The sequence below is a fragment of the Sorex araneus genome, chromosome X, assembly GCF_027595985.1.
Source record: "Sorex araneus isolate mSorAra2 chromosome X, mSorAra2.pri, whole genome shotgun sequence".
In the NCBI taxonomy this organism is placed as follows: domain Eukaryota; kingdom Metazoa; phylum Chordata; class Mammalia; order Eulipotyphla; family Soricidae; genus Sorex; species Sorex araneus.
The window spans coordinates 371,340,862-371,349,257 of record NC_073313.1 but is presented as its reverse complement, the minus strand read 5'-3'; positions in this window follow the sequence as shown (position 1 = coordinate 371,349,257).

Sequence of the window (8,396 nt, the reverse complement as noted above, 5' to 3'; positions counted from 1 at the left end):
CTCCCCCCAGCCCCCCAGGCTGGCTCACTGGCGCCTTGTCGCTCAAAGGCGGGTTTGAAGAGGTTTGGCCTTCCTTCCTCAGCTGCCCGCTCTCCCCGCAGGACCTGGGGCTGGCCCTGGTCGGATCCCAGGCACTGCACTGGGACCCCCGCGTTGCCAGGAGTGATCCCTGGGCACCGTTGCATGTGGCCCCCAAACCGAATTTTATTTATTTATTTTTGCTTTTTGGGTCACACCCAGCGATGCACAGGGGTCCCTCCTGGCTCTGCACTCAGGAATGACCCCTGGCTGTGCTCAGGGGACTATATGGGATGCTGGGAATCAAACCCGGGTCGGCCGCGAGCAAGGCAAACGCTCTCCCCGCTGTGCTATCGCTCCGGCCTCCCAAACCGAATTTTAAAAGTGTAAAAAGTGTAGGGCATTTGCCTAGCTTGCGGCTGACCCGGGTTCGAATCCCAGCATTCCATATGGTCCCCTGAGCACCGCCAGGAGTAATTTAGTTCCTGAGTGCAAAGCCAGGAGTGACCCCTGAGCATCGCCAGGGGTGACCCAAAAAGCCAAAAAAAAGTGTAAAACCTGCGTTTGAGTGACTGTGGGCGGGGCTTTGCTGGGCGTGGGGACAGGTGACTCCCGTCCCTGAGGACGGTGTGGGGACAGAGAGGAGCATCCCTGCTTCCTTGTTCTGGTGGATTAGCAGCTTCTTCTGAGTGGTAGGAGCCGTGCTAAGCCAGGTGGGGTGTGAGCCTTGGTGTTCGTTACCAGAACATTCCAGCCTCCTCGTCCTTACAGGAGCCATTGGGGTGGGGGACTCACATGTATGAGGCCCCAAGTTCCAGCCCCAGCCACGCACACTCACACTCGTGAAAGGAACCTGAGAACTATAGAAAATTTCCCGTCCCCAGGGTGGAGTTGATCTTAGCGGTGTGGGTGGGCTCAGGCGAAGGGGGAGGAAAGGGACGGTCACTTTGCCCCATCTGCCTCTGCCACCCGGCTCCCGCTGGGAAAGTAGGGCTGGTGAAGTCAGCCCTGAGCCCCTGCTCGGCCGCCCCCCGCCCCCCGCCAGCCTGACATCCACCTGGCCTGCCAGGCATGGGAGTCGATCTCCACCACCTGATTTCTCGGGGAGCCGAGACTCAGGCTGGGGCGCGGAGTTGCGCTTTGCAGGAAAGGAGAGGCCAGTCCCAGGCCTGACCCAGGGGTTTCGGGGTTCTTGTCTCGCCTCCCAGAAAAGAATTTCAGGAGTAGACAAGCAGTAAAGCAAAACAGATTTTATTTGGAGGTTTTAAAGGGGAAGAGAGAGAGAGAGCCACACTCACAGGAGGGTGGGGACTTCCCCAAAGACTGAGAAGCCTTGAATGGCCTCAAGCTGGTTTTTATATGCATATGCATATGCCTTGGTCCGGAGTTTCCTGCTGGAGGGGGGTTTGATCAGATATCACAAAGGGACATCTTTGAAGTTTCCGGTGTCACAGAGGGACAGCTTTGAAGTTTCCGGCGAGTCCTCTAGTCTTTGATTGAACTCTTGTCTCTGCTGAAGTCAGCCGCCTGCATAGGGGTCGGGCCTTCTCTGGGGGTCTGTTGCTGGCTCCAGGTGAGCCAGGTGAAGCCTCAGTTGGCTTTTGCCACTTCAGGGCTATATATATATATATTGCTTTTTGGGTCACACCCAGCGATGCTCAGGGGTTACTCCTGGCTTTGCACTCAGGAATTACTCCTGGCGGTGCTGGGGATCGAACCCGGGTTGGCCGAGTGCAAGGCAAACGCCCAACCCGCTGTGCTATCCTTCCGGCCCCAAGGGCTATCAGATATTATGATAGTAATAATAGCCGGGCCTTGGGGGGCCTTCCCTGCCTGCCTGCCAGCCTACATCAGTAGCAGGTGGGCATCTTGAAGAGGAAGCGTTTGCAGGGCCTGAGCAATAGTCTAGCGGGAGAGCGTTTGCCTTCCACAGGCCCACCTGGGTTCAATCCTCGGCATTCATATGGTCCAGGAGAACCCCTGAGCATTGCCCAGTGTGACCCAAAAAGAAAAAAAAAACACGAAGAAGAATCATTTCCTGCCAGAGCGATAGTACAGGGGGGAGGGCACTTGCACGAGCTACAAATGGGTGCGACCCCCGGGCAGTGCTACATGGCAGAGATGTGCACGTGTGAGGGCACCACTCGACCCACACACCAGCACCGGCGCCCTGTCCCTCAGCTAGGAACGCCGCGCCCGGGAGCATGCGTGCAACAGCCCTCCCCTCCCCCCCTCCCCACCCCACCTGAGCTCCGGGAATGCAAGCCAATGAGCATGGGCTGAAGACTTGCCAGTACCAGCCCTGGCACCCTGACCTCGTCGGTGACCAGCGAAGGGAAGGGACATTAAAACCACACACATCACCGTTCTCTGTAAGTTCCTCCTTGAACTCACGTCTGTCTGTCTGCTCTCCCCACTTCTGAGAAGCCGCGTTCTCTCACACACACGTATTCCTGTATCTCCTCTCACATCTTTCTTTTTTTTGATTTTTTTTTTCCTTTTGGGTCACACCCGGCGATGCTCAGGGGTTACTCCTGGCCCTGCACTCAAGAATTACTTCTGGTGGTGCTCGGAGGACTATATGGGATGCTGGGATTTGAACTTGGGTCGGCTTAGTGCAAGGCAAACGCCCTACCCGCTGTGCTATCGATCCAGCCCCTCACATCTTTCTTTTTTTGCTTTTTTTTTGTCACACCCAGCGATGCACAGGCTCATGTACTCAAGAATTACTCCTGGCAGTGCTCAGGGGACCCTGTGGGATACTGGGGATCGAACCCAGCTCAGCCGTGTGCAAGGCAAATGCCCTACCCACTGTGCTATCGCTCCAGCTCCTCACATCTTTCAAAGTAATTTTTGTTTTGTTTTGTTTTTTGGGTCACACCCGGCAATGCACAGGGGTTACTCCTGGCTCTGCACTCAGGAATCACCCCTGGCGATGCTCGGGAGACTATATGGGATGCTGGGAACCGAACCCGGGTCGGCTGTGTGCAAGGCAAATGCCCTCCCCACTGTGCTATTGTTCCAGCCCCCTCAAAGTAAATTTTGTTCAATAAAAACTTTTTCTCCGGGGGCTGGAGCGATGGCACAGCGGGGAGGGCGTTTGCCTTGCATGTGGTCGACCCGGGTTCAATTCCCAGCATCCCATATGGTCCTCCAAGCACTGCCGGAGTAATTCCTGAGTGCATGAGCCAGGAGTAACCCCCATGCATCACTGGGTGTGACCCCCCCAAAAAAAAAACTTGCTACACACACACACACACACACACACACACACACGCACACGCGCGCGCACACGTGGGAACAGGAAGCAAGAGAAGGGCGGCACAGTTTATGAGAGAACTGTGAACTGTGTGCAGGAGAGGTGGGAAGGTAGAAACAGCCGCCCAGGAAGCACTGCGGGGAGGGGGAGAGGGGGCCCAGCTCCAGCCTGCAGAGCTTTTGACACAGCAAAATACCCGCGTCTCACACGACTGGCAGCCCTTGTGGGTGGTTCAGAGGCGGGAGCCGTGACCACATCCTCACCCTTCTTGTCTCATCCTCTGCTTTATTGGGGCACACCTGGCAGTGCTCGGGGAGGTCACTCTGGGGGGGCTAAGGGGACCAGATGTGGTGCTGGGAACCAAACCCTCGTGGGTTGTCCCGTCGCTCGGCCCGGAACTCTTCACTTCCATGTGACCCGTGAATGACTGTTGAGGGCGTCAGATGTTCCATAAAGTGCTCACTTCTTTACTTCTTTAACTTCTTGCACTGGAATGGACGATAAATGAATTGTAAATTTTGGACAAGCCGTAAGAAGCATGCTTTCTGCCTTGTGTTTTGCCAGAACAGAACTCTGGAAAATTACTCTTGGATTAGCTAAGATTAGGTTCAACTGTCTGTACGGATTCATGGTAACCCTGGCTTAAGAGATTTGAATTCCCTTTTCTTTCTTTCTCTCTCTTCCTTTCTTTTTTTTTTTTTGGGTCACACCCGGCGATGCACAGGGGTTACTCCTGGCTCTTCACTCAGGAATTACCCCTGGCGGTGCTCAGGGGACCATATGGGATGCTGGGATTTGAATCCGGGTCGGCCGCGTGCAAGGCAAACGCCCTACCCGCTGTGCTATTGCTCCAGCCCCTCTCTCTCTTCCTTTCTCTTTTTTACTTTCACCTTTCTTTCTTTTTCTTTGGCCACACCCGGCTGCACCCAGGGCTACTCCTGGCCCTGTGCTCCGGGATCATTCCTGGTGGGCTGGGTGACCATGCAGTGAGGGTGGTGGCTTATGTGAGACGGGGAGGAGAAAGATGGTCCCTTTCTCCTGATCTGCCTCTGCCACCCGGGGCCCAGGGTTACTGGGCTTTTGTCCTGCTTCACGGAAAAGAATTTCAGGAATAGATGAGCAGTGAAGTGCAACAGAAACAGATTTTATTTAGGAGGGGGAAGGAGGGAGCGAAAGGGAGAGTAAAGAGAGAGAACGCGGGCTTCTCCACGGGCGGCGAGGACCCCTCCGCACATCCCAGCACCAGACAGGAAATGTGAAAGTCCACATCTCAAGAGGGGAGACACGGGAGACGCATGTGCTCGGCCACGTGGGCACAAACAGCACACGGGCTCGGGCGGAATATGCGCGTTTCAAGGCAGCTTTTACAGTTTTTTTTTTTTCCCAACCTGCCCCCACGTGGGGCTTCTACCTAGGTAAAAAAGTCGGTTGCTAGGAAGGTTGCCCAGGGAGTGGGGAGTGGTGGGTGGCCTTCTGTGAACTTCCTTTCCTGGTCTTTGCTTTCTCCGAGGGTCCAGCCTTCTTCTCTGGTCAGTCGCAGAGGCCTTTGTTCCTGTTTTCTGCAAAGTTGGCTTTTCTGCAACTTCAGGGCTTGGCCTATTGATATTATAATTTCCCAGGAAATTCATTGCCATTGCCTGGGGGATGGTGGGGGGCGGGGCCCCTTCCCTACCTACCCCCTGCCGACGTCTCCAGGTATCTACCAAGGCCACCTCCGAGGCGAGCGCCTCCCTGCGGTACTGCCCCTTCAGCTCCGGGAGTTCCTTTCCTCCCCTGAACACAGTGCGGAGGTCGCAGGTCTTGGGGTCACCCCTCCCGAGCGGGCGAGCTGCTGTCCCCTGGTGCCGGGCCATAGGGCCTTTCGCGACCCTGACCCTCGGCAGAGCGGGTTTCGGGCGTCTGTTCCGACCCCGGGTGGCAGAGGGGCCCCGGGGCCCCGCGGAGGGAGCAGCCGGTCTCCTGAGTCACCTTCAGGTCTGTCCTTCCCGGCAGGCGGCTTACCCGGCCCCGAAGGCGAGAGATGAGCCCGAGGGCGCCGCGGGCAAGGCCGCAGGCGTGGGAGAAGCTTCTCACCTGCGGGGCCGGGGCGACCAAGGTTCTCCTCAGACGGGCTGTTCTGTTGCGTCCCCTGGCTTTGGTGGGAAGTCCAGCTGGCCAAGGCGAGCTGTGTCCAGGGTGAGGGCGGCCGGGGGAGGCAGGTGTGGGCCGGGGTCGGAGGACAGTGGAGAGGGTGTTTGCTTCACATACAGCCGATCCTGGGTTCGATCCCCCGAGCACCGTCAGGAGTCATTCCTCGTGCAGAGCCAGGAGGAATCCCTGAGCATCACCGGGTGTGGCCCCCCCAAGAGGCAGCTGACCTGAAGGCTCCATCATGCATGCATTATTTCCCTCCCGCCCCACGGGCTACAAGGTGTGAGTGAACCTCACCGGGGCTGGTGGGGAGTGCAGGGGTGAGGGCGTCCGCCTCGTACATGCGGACCTGGGTCCCTGAGTGCAGTCCCAGGAGTGAACAGCCCCCGGCAGGCACTGCCCCCACCGCCAGTTCCCTCCCCCCCTTAGTCCCGAGGGCGCTTTCTCCCGGGCCTGTGGAGGGGAAGGCCCAGGAGGAAGCAGCCCAGGTTCTTTACCAAGACACAAGACAGAGACAATAGAGACAACGGTTCCTCTTCTCTCCTGGCGGAGGGGGGGGGGAGGGGGGAGGGGGGAGGGAGCCGCACGGAGGTCTGCGCCCGACTCTCTGGGACCCGCCTCCTCAGGGGCCCGGGCCAGAGCCTGGCGGGGCAGGGCCAGTGGACATGGTTGTCCAGCTGGGAGCGCAAGCCCCGGGCCAAAACGTCCCGGACCAGCACAAACTGAGTCTGTCCCTGTCTGAGCAGCAGTCACCACCACCAAGCCCAAATGAGACTCCCCTGGGGGCGGGGGGCTTTAGCGACCCTTTGGGCTGCTGCCCCCTGCTGGCGTTCTCGGGCAGGGCCACGCCACCAGCAACGCAACCACCTTCCCACGGACCTGCTCTGCGACCACCTTCCCCAAGGATTGTGGGGTGGGGAGTCCGGGCCCCCGGGGGCCACAGGCAGCATCTCTGCCCCTCTGGGAGGCTAGCCCGGGGGCACGGCCTCGGCTTCCGCTCACCTGCAAAAGGCAAATGTAGGTCAGGAGGTGGCAGTGAGCAGTTCCTGCCGGCTGCAGGCAGCTGAGGTCGGGAGGAAATCATGGCTGTACACACCCCAACCCCACACACAGTGCTCGTGCAGGCCCTAAGAATGGAAGGGCCTATCCCCACTGCAGTCGCCGTGTGTGTGTGTGTGTTTGTGTGTGTATCTGTGTGTGTGTCTGTGTTTGTGTGTGTATCTGTGTGTGTCTGTGTTTGTGTGTGTGTCTGTGTTTGTGTATCTGTGTGTGTCTGTGTGTGTCTGTATATGTGTGTGTATCTGTGTGTATGTCTGTGTTTGTGTGTGTATCTGTGTGTGTGTCTGTGTTTGTGTGTGTATCTGTGTGTGTGTCTGTGTTTGTGTATGTATCTATGTGTGTGTCTGTGTGTATCTGTGTGTCTGTGTTTGTGTGTCTGTATCTGTGTTTGTGTATCTGTGTGTGTCTGTGTGTGTGTGTGTGTGTGTGTGTGTGTGTGTGTGTGTGTGTGTCCCCAGTCAGTCTCCTACACGGGCAGCGGGACCCAGAGCTGGTTGCCGGGACACCCCTAGGGCGTGTCTCTCCCTAGGATGCTGAGTCTGGGCGCTCAGGCTTCCTGTCCATCACAGAGTGTGTGTGGGGGACACACGTGGCGGTGGGTTCCAGGAACCGCAAAGCCCTGTGATGTTTGGGGGACGGAGCCCGTGCAGACGCTTCAGGTGACACAAAGGTCACTACCCAGCAGAGCCCAGGCCAAGCCAAAAGGAGGGGTGCTTGGGGGAGCTACAGGGATGCGGCAGAGTCAGGGTAGGAGTGAGGCTGAGGATGGGGGTCCCAGCAGGGGTCCCTTCTCTTCCCTGACCCCCATATTCCCAGCCCTTAGTCCGTCCACCAACCCCGATTTTCCAACTTTCCTTGCGGCCACACTAGTTTGGCGTGGCGGGCTACACCGCTGCGGGGGGTTCCTGCCGCGAACGCTAGGCCTTCCTGGGCTCGTCCCCCCAGGAGCGACTGTCCCGCATGTCCCGGTGGCATGAGGGCCTCGTCACTCAGCCCTGTTTGGGGTGGGGTGGGGTGGGGCGACCCCCAGGGCCGCCATGGTGCTGCACCACTGAGCTACGCTCCAGACCCAGGTGTTAGAGATTATTTTCTTTGGCTTCAGTGTTTACTCTTTAGTTTCCTCAGAGGCCAGAGATGAAGTAGATCTTGGTTTTTTTGGGGTTTCTTTTTTTGTTTTTGTTTTTTTTTTTTTGCTTTTTGGGTCACACCCGGCGATGCTCAGGGGTTACTCCTGGCTCTGCACTCAGGAATTACTCCTGGCGGTGCTTGGGGGACCATATGGGATGCTGGGGATCGAACCTGGGTCGGCCATATGCAAGGCAAACGCCCTCCCCGCTGTGCTATTGCTCTGGCCCCGAGAGATGAAGTAGATCTTCAGGACCCTAGAAATCCTGCCCGGGATGGACTCAGAACTCAGGAGATGGCTAGGACTGAGATGGGGGCGTGCTTGCTGGGTTGGGAAACGTGGAAACAGCCTTCTGATGTGGCTTCGTGTCTGAGGGAGGGAGAGACATTCATTTTTGGGAGCCGAGACAATGAGCTGGGGGCAGAGAGGAGGAAGGCAGGGTTCGAGCTCGGGAATGCTGCCGGTGTCTCCCTCCGCGTGAGCAGGTGAGTCACAGCCGTGGACGCCGTCTGGGAGCCCGTTGCTCGTCTGCAGGCGCCGTGGAAACGGTCGGGCTGACAGCACGTGGGCGCTGCCACGCCCCAGAGCCTCCGCCGGATGCTGCTGAGCCGAGCTGCTCCCTTCTAGGAGCTTCTCGGGAAAGCCCCGTTTCTGCTGAACTCGGACCCTGAGGGGGCGGCCCAGACAGCAGCTCTGGGGACGCCGGGCCTGTGTGCCTCGGTCATGTTTGTTTGCGTGTTTCCTCGCACCCTCCTGCGCCGCTCAGGGTTTCCTCCTGGCCCTGCACTTGGGGATCACTCCCAG